The 21300-nt window shown below is 40.0% G+C and overlaps 1 long non-coding RNA gene across 2 annotated transcripts in view; it reads left to right on the plus strand.

Annotated features, from left to right (window-relative positions):
- Positions 1–558: 558 nt before the first annotated feature.
- LOC133543112 (uncharacterized) overlaps positions 559–21300 on the plus strand; it is an 85465-nt gene continuing 64723 nt past the window's right edge. For both annotated transcript variants that reach the window (XR_009804302.1, XR_009804303.1), the window contains exon 1: positions 559–634. This is a non-coding gene — a long non-coding RNA (uncharacterized LOC133543112). The remainder of the gene's footprint in view (positions 635–21300) is intronic.

Here is a 21300-nt window from a genome sequence, read left to right on the forward strand (position 1 = left end):
CTTTCAGCAAAAATATGGCAATATCTCGAAATGATCAAGTATGACACATAGAATGGACCTGCTATCCCCGTTTAAATAAGAAAATCTCATTTCAGTAGGCTTTTAAAGCCCTCTAAAGGCAATAAATAACACCCTATAGTCACCTTTATACTCTTTTAATCAGATCTACTAATATTGGCCGAGGCTGAGCCAATCGGAGGCCACCACAGCATCGATACTCACATCCCTAATTGCAGTACATCCATCCATCCATTTTCTACTGCTTATTCCCTTTGGGTCGGGGGTGGCGCTGGTGCCTATCTCAGATACAATCAGGCGGAAGGCGGATTACACCCTGGACAAGTCGCAACCTCATCACAGGGCTCGACAGACATGAAGTCAATTGTTAATATTCTTGACATAATTACTTGATAATACTTTTGTATTGTTCACACAATGTGAAAACACATATATAGTGACTGCAATGTTTTAATTTGGAGCTAGAGTTATTATTTCTAATATGCTATAATCGGTAAATTGCAGGTGGGTGATGTCACTACCGCTAAATTACTTCCTGTCGGTTGACTTCCGGTATTCGTCCGAAAGCAAGTCGCACATGTTGCCGTCCTACACAAAGCAGCCTCGAAGCAATGCCGTAAGTTGTCTTTAACAAGTTGAGAACATTTCAGACATGGCAAAAAAGTGTAAAAGTGACGATATTTTTAATATAATTGTCAAATTAGATACAACGTGTTCAAGTCAATTCAGACAGTCTCCCTCTGCTGGACATTTGAGACATTACAGTTACATTTTGTATGCCATACATCAGGGGTCACCAACCTTTTTGAAACCAAGAGCTACTTCTTGGGTACTGATTAATGTGAAGGGCTACCAGTTTGATACATACTTAAATAAATTGACAGAAATAGCCAATTTGCTCAATTTACCTTTAATAAATAAATCTCCATATATATATATATATAAAAAAGGGTATTTCTGTCTGTCATTCCGTCGTACATTTTTTTTCCTTTTACGGAAGTTTTTTTTGAAGAGAATAAATGATGAAAAAAACACTTAATTGAACGGTTTAAAAGAGGAGAAAACAGGAAAAAAATGAAAATTTAATTTTGAAACATAGTTTATCTTCAATTTCGACTCTTTAAAATTAAAATTCAACCGAAAAAAAGAAAACAAAAACTAGCTAATTCGAATCTTTTTGAAAAAATTTGAAAAATAATTTATGGAACATTATTAGTAATTATTCCTGATTAATTTCAATTTTAGAATTTTGATGACATGTTTTAAATAGGTTAAAATCAAATCTGCACTTTGTTAGAATATATAACAAATTGGACCAAGGTATATTTTTAACAAAGACAAATCATTATTTGTTTTAGATTTTCCAGCACAAAAATTTAAAAAGAAATTCAAAAGACTTTGAAATAAGATTTAAATTTGATTTTAAAGATTTTTTAGATTTGCCAGAATAATGTTTTTGAATTTTAATCATAATAAGTTTGAAAAAATATTTCAAAAATATTCTTCATCGAAAAAACAGAAGCTAAAATGAAGAATTAAATTAAAATGTATTTATCATTCTTTACAATAAAAAAAATAAATTTACTTGAACATTGATTTAAATTGTCAGGAAAGAAGAGGAAGGAATTTAAAAGGTATAAGTGTGTAAAAATCCTAAAATCATTTTTACGGTTGTATTTTTTGGTCTAAAATTGTCTTTTTGAAAGTTCTAAGAAGCAAAGTAAAAAAATAAATGAATTTATTTAAACAAGTGAAGACCAAGTCTTTCAAATTATTTTCTTGGATTTTCAATTTATATTTGAGTTTTGTCTCTCTTAGCATTAAAAATGTCGAGCGAAGCGAGACCAACTTGCTAGTAAATAAGTAAAATTTAAAAAATAGAGGCAGCTCACTGGTAAGTGCTGCTATTTGATCTATTTTTAGAACAGGCCAGCGGGCTACTCATCTGGTCCTCACGGGCCAACTGGTGCCCGCGGGCACCGTGTTGGTGACCCCGGCCATACATATATGTACAGAGGCAATAAGTATGTTTTTATCTCTTTATTTTTTTTCATGTCTATGAAGAAATGTCACAACTAAATGGTCAAGCTTACAACAACGTTCTCTTTATTGACTCCGGTTTGACTTTAGTTGAGTCGGCATTTCTACACGTCCTATGAAAACACTAAAACCGTGTAGTGGTAATTACCAATCATACATTTATTATTTCCATTGCTAGAGCATTAAATCCTGTTTACGACCTTCCAAATATGTTTTTTTTTTACATTATTAAAGCCCTCTCGACATGGAATACACTCCTATTCCAAGCGAGTAATGCTGGCTTGAGGCTAAGCCAATCAGTGGCCACGATACTGAACAGCCTGATCCAATAGGTGTGGTCTCATCTATTGGCCGATACTAATGTACTGTTGGTACTTTTTAGTCCATTTAGCCATTTTTATTTTTGAAAATGTTTTATATAGGACAGGGATGGCAAACTCATTTTAGATCTTCACGACACGATAGCTTAGAAATAAAGACAACTTCAGATTGTTTTCTTTGTTTAAAAATAGAACAAAACACATTTTAAAAATGTGCAAATCATAATGTTTTTTATATACCTGTATGTTGCGGTTGATAGTATTCTATCCTTATTTGACGTTATTTTTACTTTCTGACTAAATGATTTGATAATGTTCATCAGTCAACTCATTGGTGTTCATTTTCAATCTATCAAGATAAAAAAAAATAATATAAAAATATAAATTTTCCTTGAGTAGTGCACTAAAATATGTAGAATAATGTACAAAGATACAAAGAATTTCTATTGCGACATCTAGTGGACACATTTAGAACAGCAGTTTATTTCAATCAAAAAATTCCGCTTATATTTATTAGGGGTGTGGGAAAAAATCGATTAGAATTCCAATAGCGATTTTCACGTTGTGCGATTCAGAATCAATTCTCATTTTTTAAAAAATCGATTTTTTTTTATTTTTTATAATCAATCCAACAAACCACTACACAGCAATACCATAACAATGCAATCCAATTCCAAAACCAAACCTGACCCAGCAACACTCAGAACGGCAATAAACAGAGCACTTGAGAGGAGACACAAACACGACACAGAACAAACCAAAAGTAGTGAAACAAAAATGAATATTATCAACAACTGTATCAATATTAGTTATAATTTCAACATAGCAGTGATTAAATATCCCTCATTGACATTATCATTAGACATTTATAAAGATACAAATAAAAGAACAATGGTGTCACAGTGGCTTACACTTGCATCGCATCTCATAAGCTTGACAACACACTGTGTCCAATGTTTTCACAAAGATAAAATAAGTCATATCTTTGGTTCGTTTAATAGTTAAAACAAATTTACATTATTGCAATCAGTTGATAAAACATTGTCCTTTACAATTATCGAAGGTTTTTACAAAAATCTTCTACTCTGCTTTAGAGATGCGCGGATAGGCAATTATATGATCCGAAACCGCATCACAAAAGTCGTCATCCACCCGCCACCCACCCGAACCAACAATTCATCGAAACCACACCCGCCCACCACCCGCCCGTTGTTATATATCTAATATAGACAATGCAAGGCATTAGTGAGGTTAGAAAGTGTAACTCCCTCCAAATAGCACAGACACGATGGCTTTCTTGAACTGATTTATTTGAAGGCTTCCTTTCCCTTCAAATTCACCTTGAAAACTGTAATAAATAAAGCACGTTACAAACGTAAAAATAATAACATGCACAGCATGTGGATCAAACATTTTACCAAGCAAAATACCAACAAATGACAAATACCTCGTTGGCCATAACCGGAAGTAGCTTCCTTACATCCGTCGACAGACCAAACGAGACACTTCAAAATAAAAGTATGCCCACATACTGTTTCAAAGAGTGCTGCTCGTTTTTCGTATGTGGGTAACAACATTAACTATTTATAAATGGTTGATTTCTATAGGCTAGTAAGGTAAAGTGTTGTAGCTGACAAGTTTGGGCTACCTTGCTTCTGCAGCCTTCATCAGAGGTGTCACGTGATGTTAGCGTGACGTTGTCTGTGACGTGATATATGGATTGTACCATCAAGAGTTGTCAGCTACAACACTTTACCTACTAGCCTGTATAAATCAACCATTTATAAATACACGTCAGTAGGCTAAATGAACCTCTTCAACATAACATTTAACTATGTATAATGTAGCGGCTGGCTACGGGGTGTTAGCCAATGACTTTGGCTGGGGGGCGGGACTTCCGGGAGAGATAGGGAAGTGACGTTATCGACAGGAAGTGAGAGTTCGAGTTGTTCCGGGAAAAGCGTTAGAGACATGAGAGCTGTTGTGTGGTTGTATTACATCTTGTGCAATAAAGACAAGACAACAAAGAAGTTTTATGAGCCTACATTCCTGGGATTATTACAATATATATTTCCGAATTGGTTCAACCGCCACCCGCCCGAATCTATTTAAAATCTATTTTTTCGTCATGTCACCCGCCCGACCTGCGGTTTATCCGCGGACTCTGCGGTTGTGACCGCAAACCGTGCATCTCTACTCTGCTTGCATGTCAGCAGACTGGGGTAGATCCTGCTGAAATTCTACGTATTGAATGAATAGAGAATCCTTTTGAATCGGGAAAAAAAATCGTTTTTGACTCGAGAATCATGTTGAATTGGAAAAAAAAAAATCGATTTTGAATCGAATCGTGACCCAAGAATCGATATTGAATGGAATCGTGGGACACCCAAAGATTCACAGCCATAATATTTATACTTAGCAATTTCATCCCACGGGCCGGATAAAACATGTTCAAACCTTCGGCCTGCAGGCCCAATAAGGCCCGCGGGTCGTACGTTTGACACCGCTGATTTAGGACCAAAAAATTGTGAAATAGGCTTTATGTTGCGATCTGCTGCTCAGATCTTCACATGTTTGTTTTTTCATTCTCAGTCTGACCCGTTTATTTCCTGTTTTTGTCCATCACTATGGTTACACATCAGTTCACCTGCTGCTCACGCCCCGCACACCTGCTACAAATAATCACCGTCACTTTATAAGCCGTCCTCTTTTGTTTGTTCAGCCTGGGTTCATGATTTGCTTTTCACGCAACAAGTTACGCCTGCAATACTCTCAAATATGTATATTCTCGCTAAGCTTTTCACGCTAGCCATTCATTGTTCATTCCAGTTCTCATACTGAAGTTTTTGTTTTACTGTTTTATGTGCCTACGTGCCAGTTTATTTCTCATTGTTGTATATCCTAGCTTTTATGCTAGCGTCCTTTGTTTGTTTCATTCTACTAGCTCTAGCATTTTTGTTATATAGCTCTTTTTGTTATTTAAATAAATTGTGTATATCTTACCTTAGCTGTGTTCACTTGACGCATCCTCGAGGGAATCGAACCCGGCATCACAATGCCGAACCGGCGTAACACTTTATTTTATTTAAAAACAGGATATAAAAGAATGGAAACCCTAAATCAGGTGTCTCAAACTCACTCTACCTGGGGGCCACTGTATGCAGACTCTGGGTGAGGCTGGGCCGCGAGAAAAGTTTAGTTGTATAATGACGATTGTTTTCCTTGTGCACCACAACTTTCTTTGTGCAAATAAGACACGTCGGGGTGCCCCTGTACTCAACAAAGAAATATTGCATCTCCCACTTTTCCCGGGATTGTCTTTGCTCATCACAAACCTTTCTTTTCACTGCAGAGTTTGAAAAAGACATGATTGGGGTTGTGGAATATATTTGTATTCAACCGACGCACGGAGAATAATGTTATTTCCGCAATGTGTGTCGTTCCGCTTTTCCTCCCTACAGCAACGCGGCGGTCGGCGGGTAATAATACCGGGAAAGTACCGGGATAGCGAGCACAAAAAAGTGACGGCTCCCGGAGTGTTATCGGGCGTCATATAGAAATATATGTAGTGTTCATCGTGTGAGGCAATGCAAATTAAACAATAAAAAACAAATTACGGTTTGAATTGGTCCGGGTCACGGTGGCAGAGGGGTTAGTGCGTCTGCCTCACAATACGAAGTTCCTGCAGTCCTGGGTTCAAATCCAGGCTCGGGATCTTTCTGTGTGGAGTTTGCATGTTCTCCCCGTGAATGCGTGGGTTCTTTCCGGGTACTCCGGCTTCCTCCCACTTCCAAAGACATGCACCTGGGGATAGGTTGATTGGCAACACTAAATTGGCCCTAGTGTGTGAATGTGAGTGTGAATGTTGTCTGTCTATCTGTGTTGGCCCTGCGATGAGGTGGCGACTTGTCCAGGGTGTACCCTGCCTTCCGCCCGATTGGAGCTGAGATAGGCGCCAGCGCCCCCCGCGACCCCGAAAGGGAATAAGCGGTAGAAAATGGATGGATGGATATTACTGATGAACAGGTGTCGCCGTGTGACTACAGCCAGGCACGTAAAAAAACCCTCGTCTCCATGGCAACGTCTCTGTCGCTTTCACTCATTTGCCGCTTTTCCACTAATGCAGGGGTAGGCAACCCAGAACGTTGGAAGAGCCATTTCGGACCTAAATAACACAACGCTCTCAAGCACTATTCATATAAAACATTCAACTACCATATTAAGGTGGGGGCCGGAAAATAACGGCCAATTGCGGCCCGCGTGTCTGAGACCCCTTCCCTAAATGCAGCATCGCCCACCACCTGAACCGTTACATCATCCTTGTTGCTCGAAGGTCTTGCATGGAGCAGCGGGGGTAATTCATGGAAAGGTCAGAGGTCACGGTGTTCACATGAGCGTGAGGGGGAGGATCCTGGCGTCTGCTCGGGACATGGACCGCCCGTCCCCTCCTCCCCCGTCCTATTCTACCCCAGACGGATCACGCACGAATGTAACTCTTATTGGTAGCGGACTCTTGAAGACGTTCCACCGCACCGTCTCCTGACGGGCTCCTCTCGCCTCGCGCTCGTCTCGCAGGTGGCGGAGCGCGGCAGTCGTAAACACAGCTTCTAGAAAAGGGCTGGAATGTCTGAGCGCTGCGAGCGGGGAGAGCGGGGTCAGGCCGAGGCCAAGACAGGTGGTATACATCAGAATCAAGGCTGACATCTCAGCATTAACTTATCCAAACAAGCCGTGTGTTGTCTCGCTGGCACTAAGAGGAACCCGTAAAGGGTTGGGGGGAGGATTTTGGACGCGGGACGGACAGGAACGAGTGGGAGTGTCCCCCCCTCAACGCAAAGCCATCATCTTGTCATCAGGAGAAAGACATTTAGTGGACTCGACATGACCCTGACGGACATTTTGAAACACTACATAAATCAGTAAACCTCTGCTATATTAGGCAATTTTGATATTTTTTCATTCTGTAAAAATACTAAAAACAGAAGTTATACATATTTTAAAATATACTTTTGTGTCAGCTTTGTGTAATGAGTTACATTTCTATTCTTATGCAATATCGATAATGGAGCTTGAGTGTTAGCCAATACCGATATCAACCCGATACAATATCAGCTCAAATGATACATACAGTGGGGCAAAAAAGTATTTAGTCAGCCACCGATTGTGCAAGTTCTCCCCCTTAAAATGATGACAGAGGTCTGTAATTTTCATCATAGGTACACTTCAACTGTGAGAGACAGAATGTGAAAAAAAAAATCCAGGAATTCACATTGAAGGAATTTTAAATAATTTATTTGTAAATTATGGTGGAAAATAAGTATTTGGTCAACCATTCAAAGCTCTCACTGATGGAAGGAGGTTTTGGCTCTAAAACTTACGATACATGGCCTCATTCATTCTTTCCTTAACACGGATCAATCGTCCTGTCACCTTAGCAGAAAAACAGCCCCAAAGCATGATGTTTCCACCCCCATGCTTCACAGTAGGTATGGTGTTCTTGGGATGCAACTCAGTATTATTCTTCCTCCAAAAAGTTCTATTTTGGTTTCATCCGACCACATGACATTCTCCCAATCTTCTGCTGTATCATCCATGTATCCATTTTGGTATAAACTCAACTCGTCGTGTTTGGAGGAAGAAGAATACTGAGTTGCATCCCAAGAACACCATACCTACTGTGAAGCATGGGGGTGGAAACATCATGCTTTGGGGCTGTTTTTCTGCTAAGGGCACAAGACGATTGATCCGTGTTAAGGAAAGAATGAATGGGGCCATGTATCGTGAGATTTTGAGCCAAAACCTCCTTCCATCAGTGAGAGCTTTGAATGGTTGACCAAATACTTATTTTCCACCGTAATTTACAAATAATTTATTTGAAATTCCTACAATGTGAATTCCTGGATTTTTTTTCACATTCTGTATCTCACAGTTGAAGTGTACCTATGATGAAAATTACGGACCTCTGTCATCATTTTAAGTGGGAGAACTTGCACAAACGGTGGCTGACTAAATACTTTTTTGCCCCACTGTACTTTTATTATTTTGTACTGTGGATTGTTAGAAAAGGTTTGACCAACAGTAAAACAGAGAACAATGGCAGGTCTGAAGGCATGTGGTGCATATCCGTTGTTCTAGCACAGGCCTGGGCAATTATTTTGACTCGGGGGGGGGGCAAATTTAGAGAAAAAAAAAACGTGTCTGGGGGCCGGTATATCTATTTTTAGGAACACTACTACATAACCTCACAATAATGTCTGATTGAATGCTAAAAACATGATAACAGCCCGCTTTAAAAAGACGAAATGGAATTTTCCATTTATTTTACTGAATTATACAAACAGAATTTACATGAACATAAAGAATGTGGGATTTACAATATTAATAACTATGAATGATAAAACATGGAATATTGACAACATATGAACGTCACTCCCCCTCTATATCAACATATTTTACAATCAAGCGAAACGCAACAAAAATGCCACAAACAGCGAAATATGAACGCGAAGGGTAAAAACAACCCCACGTACAATCTGATATATCTGATATATCACTAAGCTTTGGAACTTTGTTGTAAAAATCTACTTCCACGTCTGTTCCTGACACCCGCATTTCAGGCTGGCCGCTCTGGAAAAACTCTGTGGAAACGCTCCCCACCCACACTGCTTGGTGCCTCGTCTGAGCAGCTGTGACGTAGATTACCATGGTAACTAATTAGATTACCATAGTAACTAAATAGATTACCATAGTAATCAATCAATGTTTACTTATATAGCCCTAAATCACTATTGTCTCAAAGGGCTGCACAAACCACTACGACATCCTCGGTAGGCCCACATAAGGGCAAGGAAAACTCACACCCAGTGGGACGTCGGTGACAATGATGACTATGAGAACCTTGGAGAGGAGGAAAGCAATGGATGTCGAGCAAGTCTAACATAATACTGTGAAAGTTCAATCCATAATGGATCCAACACAGTCGCGAGAGTCCAGTCCAAAGCGGATCCAACACAGCAGCGAGAGTCCCGTTCACAGCGGAGCCAGCAGGAAACCATCCCAAGCGGAGGCGGATCAGCAGCGCAGAGATGTCCCCAGCCGATACACAGGCGAGCAGTACATGGCCACCGGATCGGACCCCCTCCTCAAGGGAGAGTGGGACATAGGAGAAAAAGAAAAGAAACGGCAGATCAACTGGTCTAAAAAGGGAGTCTATTTAAAGGCTAGAGTATACAAATGAGTTTTAAGGTGAGACTTAAATGCTTCTACTGAGGTGGCATCTCGAACTGTTACCGGGAGGGCATTCCAGAGTACTGGAGCCCGAAATGAAAACGCTCTATAGCCCGCAGACTTTTTTTGGGCTTTGGGAATCACTAATAAGCCGGAGTCCTTTGAACGCAGATTTCTTGCCGGGACATATGGTACAATACAATCGGCAAGATAGGATGGAGCTAGACCGTGTAGTATTTTATACGTAATTAGTAAAACCTTAAAGTCACATCTTAAGTGCACAGGAAGCCAGTGCAGGTGAGCCAGTACAGGCGTAATGTGATCAAACTTTCTTGTTCTTGTCAAAAGTCTAGCAGCCGCATTTTGTACCAACTGTAATCTTTTAATGCTAGACATGGGGAGACCCGAAAATAATACGTTACAGTAATCGAGACGAGACGTAACAAACGCATGGATAATGATCTCAGCGTCTTTAGTGGACAGAATGGAGCGAATTTTAGCGATATTATGGAGATGAAAGAAGGCCGTTTTAGTAACGCTTTTAATGTGTGACTCAAAGGAGAGAGTTGGGTCGAAGATAATACCCAGATTCTTTACCGTGTCGCCTTGTTTAATTGTTTGGTTGTCAAATGTTAGAGTTGTATCATTAAATAGAGGTCGGTGTCTAGCAGGACCGATAATCAGCATTTCCGTTTTTGGGGCGTTGAGTTAGCGGACATCCATTGTTTAATTTCATTAAGACACGCCTCCAGCTGACTACAATCCGGCGTGTTGGTCAGCTTTAGGGGCATGTAGAGTTGGGTGTCATCAGCATAACAGTGAAAGCTAATACCGTATTTGCGTATGATGTCACCTAGCGGCAGCATGTAGATGCTGAAGAGTGCAGGGCCAAGGACCGAACCCTGGGGAACTCCACACGTTACTTTAACGTAGTCCGAGGTCACATTGTTATGGGAGACGCACTGCACCCTATCAGTAAGATAACTAAGTAGATTACCATAGTAATTAGTATATCATTATCAGTATTTTCCCGAGGGAACTCTCCTGAAGGAATCAATAAAGTACTGTCTGCCTATCATGCAAAAAAGTGCCGATTCATACGATTGAAATACTTTGTATGGTTCAAGACTTACGGTCATTAGAAAACATCACAGCACATCAGAATGGCAGCTACACTTTCCATCTTAAAGATCTAAAAAAAATATTTGGGAATGTCCGGCGGGCCAGATTGAAAAGTTTAAGGGCTGCATGCGGCTCCTGGGCCTTAAAGGCCTACTGAAAGCCACTACTACCGACCACGTAGTCTGATAGTTTCGATATCAATGATGAAATATTAACATCGCAACACATGCCAATACGGCCTTTTTAGTTTACTAAATTGCAATTTTAAATTTCCTGCGGAATTTTTTTGTTGAAAACGTCGCGGAATGATGACGTGTGTTTGTGACGTTATTGGTTGGAGGGGACATATTAGCTCAGCACCACTCACGGCTAAAAGTAGTCTCTTTTCATCGTATAATTACACAGTAATTTGGACATCTGTGTTGCTGAATCTTTTGCAATTTGTTCAATTAATAATGGAGACTATAAATAAGAATGCTGTTGGTGGAAAGCGGTGGATTGCAGCTGTCTTTAGCACCGAGACACAGCCGGTGTTTCTTTGTTAGTTGTGAAGCTTTAACACAGAGCGGTCAAGCGAACATGTTTCTCTACGTCAACCAGCATGTTTTTGGATGGGAAAATTGTGATATTAAGTCAGCTCTTACCGGAGACTTGAGTGGAATATGCACCCTCCTGCAGTAGTGGTCAAAAAAGGCAGCTGTGAGCTTGGCTCCTCGGCTTCTCTCTGAGACACTGTCGTGTTCACCGCATTTTGATTGATTGATACTTTTATTAGTAGATTGCACAGTACAGTACATATTCCGTACAATTGACCACTAAATGGTAACACCCGAATAAGTTTTTCAACTTGTTTAAGTCGGGGTCCACGTTAATCAATTCATGGTACAAATATATACTATCAACATAATACAGTCATCACACAAGTTAATCATCATAGTATGTACATTGAATTATTTACATTATTTACAATCCGGGGGTTGGGATGAGGAGCTTTGGTTGATATCAGAACTTCAGTCATCAACAATTGCATCAACAGAGAAATGTGGACATTGAAACAGCGTAGGTCTTACTTAGTAGGATATGTACAGCCAGCAGAGAACATAGTGAGTTCAGATAGCATAAGAACAAGTATATACATTAGAAGTACATTTGAGTTGTTTATAATCCGGGGAGATGGGATGTGAATGGAGGAGGGTATTAGTAAAGTGTTGAAGGTGCCTGGAGGTGTTGTTTTAGAGCGGTTTTGAAGGAATATAGAGATGCACTTACTTTTACACCTGTTGGGAGTGCATTCCACATTGATGTGGCATAGAAAGAGAATGAGTTAAGACCTTTGTTAGATCGAAATCTGGGTTTAACGTGGTTTGTGGAGCTCCCCCTGGTGTTGTGGTTATGGCGGTCATTTACGTTAAGGAAGTAATTTGACATGTACTTCGGTATCAAGGAGGTGTAGCGGATTTTATAGACCAGGCTCAGTGCAAGTTGTTTTACTCTGTCCTCCACCCTGAGCCAGCCCACTTTGGAGAAGTGGGTTGGATTGAGGTGTGATCTGGGGTGGAGGTTTAAAAGTAACCGGATTAGCTTATTCTGGGATGTTATGAGTCTAGATTTGAGGGTTTTGGAGGTGCTGGGGTACCAGGAGGTGCAAGCGTAATCGAAGAAGGGTTGAATGAGAGTTCCCGCTAGAATCCTCAAGGTGCTTTTGTTGACCAGAGAGGAGATTCTGTAGAGGAATCTCGTTCTTTGGTTGACCTTTTTGATCACCTTGGTTGCCATTTTATCACAGGAAAGATTAGCCTCTAGAACGGAACCTAGCCATCAGACTTTGAGGTATGTCTTTACAATCTCACTACAACACTATTAAAACAAAAAGCAGATAAGGGATCTTCCAGAATTATCCTAGTAAATGTATCTAATTACATCTGAAACGCTCACACTGCATCCCCTCGGAGCCGCCGCTTTTTATATTTTTATTTTTTTTTCTAGTCCTTGACTCTAACTTTCTTCATCCACGAATCTTTCATCCTCGCTCAAATTAATGGGGAAATTGTCGCTTTCTCGGTCCGAATTGCTCTTACTGCTAGTGGCTCACGTTATAAACAATGTGAAGATGTGAGGAGCCCTCATACCGGTGACGTCACGCGCACATACTTCCGGTAAAGGCAAGGCTTTTTTATTAGCGACCAAAAGTTGTGAACTTTATTGTCGATGTTGTCTACTAAATCCTTTCAGCAAAAATATGGCAATATCGCGAAATGATCAAGTATGACACATAGAATGGACCTGCTATCCCCGTTTAAATAAGAAAATCTCATTTCAGTAGGCCTTTAAGTTATATGAACAAAGGCTGTTGTTCTATATAGAAACTTCAACATGAAACATGCACCCCCCCTCAGAACACTGACTCTGAGTCCATTTGTAAATGTGGTTGGAGGATGAACATGACAGTCAGGGAACCGTTTAAAAGAGTGGAGTGAGTAAATGCAGGAAAAAGGCCCGCTGACTGTGGCTGATAGGAGCTGAAACAGCCGCTGGGTACAACTGCTTCTGGGCAGGTCGAGGTGACCGAGTCACACAGTGAAGAAAGAAGGTTCACATCAAGACTCACACCTGCACAAAACAATGCTTGATTTGTTCAAGTCGATTTGTGCATGTCTAAAAACTAGCGCAACAGTGCCATCCATCCATTTTCTACCGCTTGTTCCTTTTGGGTTCGTGGAGGATGCGGGAGCCTATCTCAATTGCATTCAGGCGGAAGGCGGCGTACACCCTGGACAAGTCGCCACCTCATCACAGAGCGCAACAGTGTTTTCTATCTATTTCATACCCTGATGACCATATTTTCCGGACCTTAGGGCTCACCGGATTGTAAACTTTACTTAAATCAATAACAGAGCAGAATCTCCTCATCTGTGGCTCACTAGTGCAACAACAACACTGGAAATGTGTCCCGTGAAAACCCGTCAGACCAGAACTCTCTAATAACTGAAGTTCCTTGTGTGAATTATGTAAACCCACTACACCGGTAGTTTTTAGTGCTTCCATAGCGAGATATATCCATCCATCCATCCATTTCTACCGCTTGTCCCTTTCGGGATTGCAGGGGGCGCTGGACCCTATCTCAGCTGCATTTGGGCGGAAGGAAGTGTACAACCTGGACATGTCGCCACCTCATCACAGAGCGCAACAGTGTTTTCTATCGGTTTCATACAATGATTACCGTATTTTCCGGACCATAGGGCGCACCCGATTATAAACTTTACTGAAATCAATAACAGAGCAGAATCTCCTCATCTGTGGCTCACTAGTGCAACAACAACACTGGAAATGTGTCCCGTGAAAACCCGTCCGACCGGAACTCTCTAATAACTAAAGTTCCTTGGGTGAATTATGTAAACTCACTACACCGGTAGTTTTTAGTGCTTCCATAGCGAGATATATTCATCCATCCATTTTCTACCGCTTGTCTCTTTTGGGGTCGCGGGGGATGCTGAAGCCTATCTCAGCTGCATCCGGGGGGAAGGTGGAGTACACCCTGGACAAGTCGCCACCTCATCGCAGGGCCAACACAGATAGACGGACAACATTCACACTCGCATTCACACACTAGGGACCATTTAGTGTTGCCAATCAACCTATCCCCAGGTGCATGTCTTTGGAGGTGGGAGGAAGCCGGAGTACCTGGAGGGAACCCAAGCAGTCACGGGGAGAACATGCAAACTCCACACAGAAAGATCCCGAGCCCGGGAATCGAACCCAGGATCTTCTTATTGTGAAGCACCAGCACTCACCCCTTTTTCCACCGTCCTGCCCTTCATTTATTGCAGTTATTCTCAAATATTGGCGAAAAGAAAACATTTTGCGCACCCCTCCTCTCCGCTGTGACTATTAAGTTGTATAATTTGTCCACACCTCTGCATAACATTGTATCCTTAAAGGCCTACTGAAATGAGATTTTTTTATTTAAACGGGGATAGCAGGTGCATTCTATGTGTAATACTTGATCATTTCGCGATATTGCCATATTTTTGCTGAAAGGAAGTCGCAGACGATGACGTCACCCGTTGATGGCTCCTCACATCCTCACATTGTTTTTAATGGGAGCCTCCAATAAAAAAAGCTATTCGGACCGAGAAAACGACAATTTCCCCATTAACTTGAGCGAAGATGAAATATTCGTGTGAGGATATTGAGAGCGATGGACTACAGAAAAAATAATAATAAGTTAAAAAAAAAAAGGCGGTTGCATTGGGATGGATTCAGATGTTTTTAGACACATTTACTAGGATAATTCTGGGAAATCCTTTATCTTTCTATTGTGTTGCTAGTGTTTTAGTGAGTTTAATAGCACCTGATAGTCGGAGGGGTGTGTCCACGGGTGTTTTTGACGCCAGTGTCTGAGGGAAGTCGACGCTAGCTGTATGGATGGCACAAGCTCAGCTGATCTCCGGTAAGCGGCGACTTTTTACCACAATTTTCTCACCGAAAAATGCTGGTTGACATGTGGTCGGGATCCATGTTCGCTTGACCGCTTTGATCCGTAGGAAAGCTTCACCTCCGGGAATTTTAAACAAGGAATCACCGTGTGTTTGTGTGGCTAAAGGCTAAAGCTTCCCAACTCCATCTTTCTACTTTGACTTCTCCATTATTAATTGAACAAATTGCAAAAGATTCAGCAACACAGATGTCCAAAATACTTTGTAATTATACGGTGTGTGTGTACGCAGCGCTAATATTTCCCAACAGTCCGTGACGTCATGCATACACGTCATCATTCCGCGACGTTTTCAACAAGAAACTCCCGGGAAATTGAAAATTGCAATTTAATCAACTAAAAAGGCCGTATTGGCATGTGTTGCAATGTTAATATTTCATCATTGATATATAAACTATCAGACTGCGTGGTCGGTAGTAGTGGGTTTCGGTAGGCCTTTAACATTGGAGAAAACAACAACAAAGAAAGAAATATAAATCAACTTACAAAAAAGTAATAACTTTATTAACATTGCCTTTTAGTATCTAACAGGAAATATTTAAAGTGCATCAATTTGCTTGACCTTCAAAAACATTTTTTTATCCTTATTTTGACTATAAAAAACGTTAAATGACTAATACCGAAAAACACAATTATATGATTATATGAACTCAATACATAAAAACGTCAAATCGATCATCATTAAAAGGGAACTGCACTTTTTTGGGAATGTTTCATTCACAATCATTATGAAAGACATGACGAAGGATGTTTTTTTTTTTTTTTTGCATTGTAAATATTATGAAGGAATGAATAAAGTACTATCTATCCATCTATTAAAAAATGCAATCGAATGTCCGCTTACAGTGCGATTCCACCTATAAAGTCCATAAAAAACGTCCAAACAGCTACCATAAGGTTAGACATACATGTAAGTATGTATGTAATGTAGTAACCGGCACATTAATAATAATAGTTCCATATTTTGATCATTTTAAAGGCCTACTGAAATGAGATTTTCTTATTTAAACGGGGATAGCAGGTCCATTCTATGTGTCATACTTGATTATTTCGCGATATTGCCATATTTTTGCTGAAAGGATTTAGTAGAGAACATTGACGATAAAGTTCACAACTTTTGGTCGCTAATAAAAAAGCCTTGCCAGTACCGGAAGTAGCAGACGATGTGCGCGTGACGTCACGGGTCGTAGGGCTCCTCACATCCTCACATTGTTTACAATCATGACCACCAGCAGCTAGAGCAATTCGGACCGAGAGAGCGACAATTTCTCCATTAATTTGAGCGTGGATGAAAGATTCGTGGATGAGGATAGTGAGAGTGAAGGACTTGAAGGAAAAAAAAAAATATGACGAGGTCAGTGGGAGCGATTCAGATGTTATTAGACACATTTACTAGGATATTTCTAGAAAATCCCATATCTGCTTATTGTGTTACTAGTGTTTTAGGGAGATTATATAGTTACACCTGAAAGTCGGCCTGGTGTGGTGACCGCCAGTGTCTCTGAGGGAAGCCACGAAGGAGCCAAGAGTGTTGCAGCTGCCTCTTTGACAGCTGCAGGAGGAAGAAAGACACAAGCTCCGCTCATGTCTACGGTAAGAGCCGACTTACTACCACAATTTTCTCACCGAAACCTGCCGGTTGACATGTAGTAGAGAATCATGTTCGCTTGACCGCTCTGTTTCATATTAAAGCTTCACCGCCATCTTTAGGGAATGTACACAAAGAAACACCAGCTGTGTTTGTTTTGCTACAGCCGCCCGCAATACACCGCTTTCCACCAACATCTTTCTTCTTTGTAGTCTCCATTATTATTTGAACAAATTGCAAAAGATTCAGCAACACAGATGTCCGGAAATCTGTGTAATTATGTGATTAATGCAGACTACTTATAGCGTGGATCGGGCTGGAGAACATGTCCGCTACAAGCGGTCACGTCACGCGCGCGCGTCATCATACGCATCATCATTCCACGACGCTTTCAACAGGATACTTCGTCGGGAAATTTAAAATTGCAATTTAGTAAACTAAAAAGGCCGTATTGGCATGTGTTGCAATGTTGAGATTTCATCATTGATATATAAACTATCAGACTGTGTGGTCGGTAGTAGTGGGTTTCAGTAGGCCTTTAAGCATATGCGGCGCATCATAACATTTGCTTTTTTTTTTTCTTCATCACTGATTATTACTCACTGCAGACTTTATGAGAGACAACCAACATAATAAAACATCACTTACTGTACAATGTCTGCTGTCGTTGGGATGCCGACTGAAAGGATGTTCATACATACCCATTTAGATGAAGAATGACTCACAAAGAAAGAGAGCGGAGGGTTTGGGGGCGGGGGGGACCAAACATATTTTCTTGTCTTTCTCGCCATTTCCGGGCCCGATATGGCTGTCAAAGTGTCCCAACTTGTCGGATTACCTCCTCAGACTTCTTCTGTCCAAGTGAGATGCATGATTTATGATCTAGAAAAAACATACAGGAAGCGAAGAAACAGCAGACCACTCAATGATGTAAACGTAGTGATTGATTGATTGAAACTTTTATTAGTAGATTGCACAGTTCGGTACATATTCCGTACAATTGACCACTAAATGGTAACACCCGAATAAGTTTTTCAACTTGTTTAAAGGCCTACTGAAACCCACTACTACCGACCACGCAGTCTCATAGTTTATATATCAATGATGAAATATTTTTTATTTTTTTATTTTATTTTATTTTTTATTTTTTTATTAAATCAACACAAAAACACACACGATACACTTTCCATCAGTGCATCAACCCCCCAAAAGAAAACCTCTCCCTCCCCCACTCACACCCATCCACACCCACTCACACAAAAAAGGGTTGTTTCTTTCTGCTACCAAAATGCTGGTTCCCACAACATATATAACACAGTCTGCAAGGGACACAGTCCCTGAAACACACATGATTGTGTGTGTCGCCGGTCCACTAACACTATCATTAATTACTATTTTTTATGTAATTGTTTTATATGATTTTACTTTCTTTTTTATCCCAAAAAAATGTAATTGTTTTCCTTTTTTTTTAAAATCTCATTTTATTTTATTAAAAAAATAAAAAAAATAACCTTATCTTCATCAGACCAGGTTGTTAATGGAATTAGACTTGTCTAAAAGGTTTTTAAAACCAGGTCCAGTCCAGACAATGTCAAAGTGGGTCATCCATGTACAACAACAAAAATTAGGGAAACAACAGATCGCATATAAGTTATAAACAAAATGACATTTTCATAAAAAGCTTTTGTGTATAGTCCATATTATGTCCAAGTCAGATTCAACACACACCTTCATTTTGTATGTTGCTGTTGTTGCATATCTATAAACATTATTACATTTTCATAATAAGCCTTTAAGGATTTCCCATCTTTTTTCATGTTTTTTGGCATCATTATCGTTGTCAATCATGTATCTTTCTAAAGTTAAAAAATACTGAATAAATGTTTTAAACAAAGTAATACTAAGTGAATATTTATTTTTGGCCTTAAAAATAAACCTTTTACCAAGTACTATAATTAAATTGACTAAGTCATGCTTGTCAATAAATTCTCCTAAAATAACAGAAACTACATCAAGCTTCATAAACAAACCAATCCTTGAACACGTTTTTTCAACTTCCACCCAAAAAGAAGACACAATATGACAATACCAAAACAAATGCAGGGTGGATTCAGATTCCTGACAGCAAAAGCGGCAATCATCTGACTCAGTCATATTACATAGTTTTAACATTTTCCCCGTGGGTAAGAAGTTATAAATAATTTTAATTTGAAAATAACAGTTTTGCACATCGATAGTAGTTTTGTAGATTAGTTTGAATATGGCATCCCACGGCAACGGGCAGTCAGAAAAGTCCTCCCATTTTCCATATGTGTTATATGGGACAGCCTTCAAAGATTTCTTTATTAAATAAAAATTATATATATTTTTTATTAATTTTAGTTCCTTTTTGCCAACTAGAATTTCTTATTAGAGGTTTACAAACTAGTAATTTAGTGGTTCCATAATTAAATTATTTGTTTCCATCTTTTCCTAATTACTCCAGTTAGTTGATTAAAACATTGCAACACATGCCAATACGGCCTTTTTAGTTTACTAAATTGCAATTTTAAATTTCGTGCGGAAGTACCATGCTAAAACGTCGCGGTATGATGACGCGTGAGCGTGACATCACGCATTGTAGAGGACATTTTGGTCCAGCACCGTTTACAGCTATAAGTCGTCTCTTTTCATCGCATAATTCCACAATATCATGGACATCTGTGTTGCTGAATCTTTTGCAATTTGTTCAATTAATAATGGAGACGTCAAAGAAGAAAGATGTAGGTGGGAAACGGTGTATTGCGTCCGCCTTTAGCAACACAAACACCTTGTTTCCTTGTTTACATTCCCGAAAGATGACGGTGAAGCTTTACTATGGAACAGAGCGGTCAAGCGAATATGGTTCTCTACCACATGTTTACCGGGAGGTTTGGGTGATAAAATGGTGGTAATAAGTCGGCTCTTGCCGTAGACATGAGCGGAGAGTTTGCGTCGTTCCTCGTGCACCTGTCGAAGAGGCAGCTGCGGACTCTCTTGCCTCCTCCCACCGGCTGCCCCCAACCGTCGGATGCTTCCAACGTGGAGGTAGCATTGGCTGCCTTCGCCTCATCGAGAAACGTGGCTTCCCTCGGAGACACTGGCGGTCACCACACCCGTGGCCACACCCCTCCGACTTTCAGGTTTTACAGGTACGACCATATAATCTCACTAAAACACTAGTAACACAATAAGCAGATAAGGGATTTTCCAGTATTATCCTAGTAAATGTGTCTAATAACATCTGATTCGCTCTCCCGTCTAGTTTTTTTTTTTTTTTTCTAGTCCTTCACTCTCACTTTCCTCATCCAAAAATCTTTCATCCTCGTTCAAATTAATAGGGAAATCGTCGCTTTCTCGGTCCGATTGGCTCCCGCTGCTGGTGGCCATGATTGTAAACAATAATCAGATGTGAGGAGCTCTACAACCCGTGACGTCACGTGCACATCGTCTGCTACTTCCGGTACTGGCAAGGCTTTTTTATTAGCGACCAAAAGTTGCGAACTTTATCGTCGATGTTCTCTACTAAATCATTTCAGCAAAAATATGGCAATATCGCGAATTGATCAAGTATGACATAGAATGGACCTGCTATCCCCGTTTAAATAAGAAAATCTAATTTCAGTAGGCCTTTAAGTCGGGGTCCTCGTTAATCAATTCATAGGCACACACGGTAGTGATTACGTCGCTGTTGTAAAGAATTTGTCTATGTCAGCGCTTGTAATAACAATATCACTAATAGTTGGTTAATATTCAAGTCACCAAATGTAAATAGAGTATAGTTGCCACTTTTTGAATGGTTATTTATTGGATTTTAGGGGCAAAATAGAGGACCTCCCACTAGCTTCGCTGTAAGCGGATTTTTATTTACAGTTATTTATGAGTTAGAACGCATTTTTTGGGTGGGGCCTCCGGACAATTGTTACGAGCCCTTTTATTCGTCTGTTTCTCCCACCTATCGTGTTTGGTATTTTCTTTCCAATAATCAGCAGTCACGCCCATGTGATCGTGCCATTCTCCGAGACTGGCCAATAAAAAGGCTTTTAACATATATCGTTCATATTCATTCAAAGAGGGCCACGTCCACATCATTGAAGTTGAGTCGTAAAAGAAAATAATTTTCAATCAACACTTTTTTTTCCTTATTATTATAAAATAACAACATAATATTTTCATCGCATAATTCCACAGTAATATGGACAACTGTGTTGCTGAATCTTTTGCATCTAACACAATTTCACAACTCATATGGTATATACAGTATATATTATATACTGTATATACAACATGTAAAAATTACTTATATGTTATATTTTATATTGCTGTTATGGTACATTTTTAGTCTACTCTATACCTTTTTGTTTTCGCCTTCTTTTTGTGCCCTTGTGTGCATTATCCTTTCCATCCTTACCCTTTCCATCCTTTATAACTGTATTACTGTGTGGAACAATTTCCCTTGTGGAATAAATGTT

This window comes from Nerophis ophidion, linkage group LG25 (genome assembly GCF_033978795.1).
Source record: "Nerophis ophidion isolate RoL-2023_Sa linkage group LG25, RoL_Noph_v1.0, whole genome shotgun sequence".
NCBI lineage: Eukaryota > Metazoa > Chordata > Actinopteri > Syngnathiformes > Syngnathidae > Nerophis > Nerophis ophidion.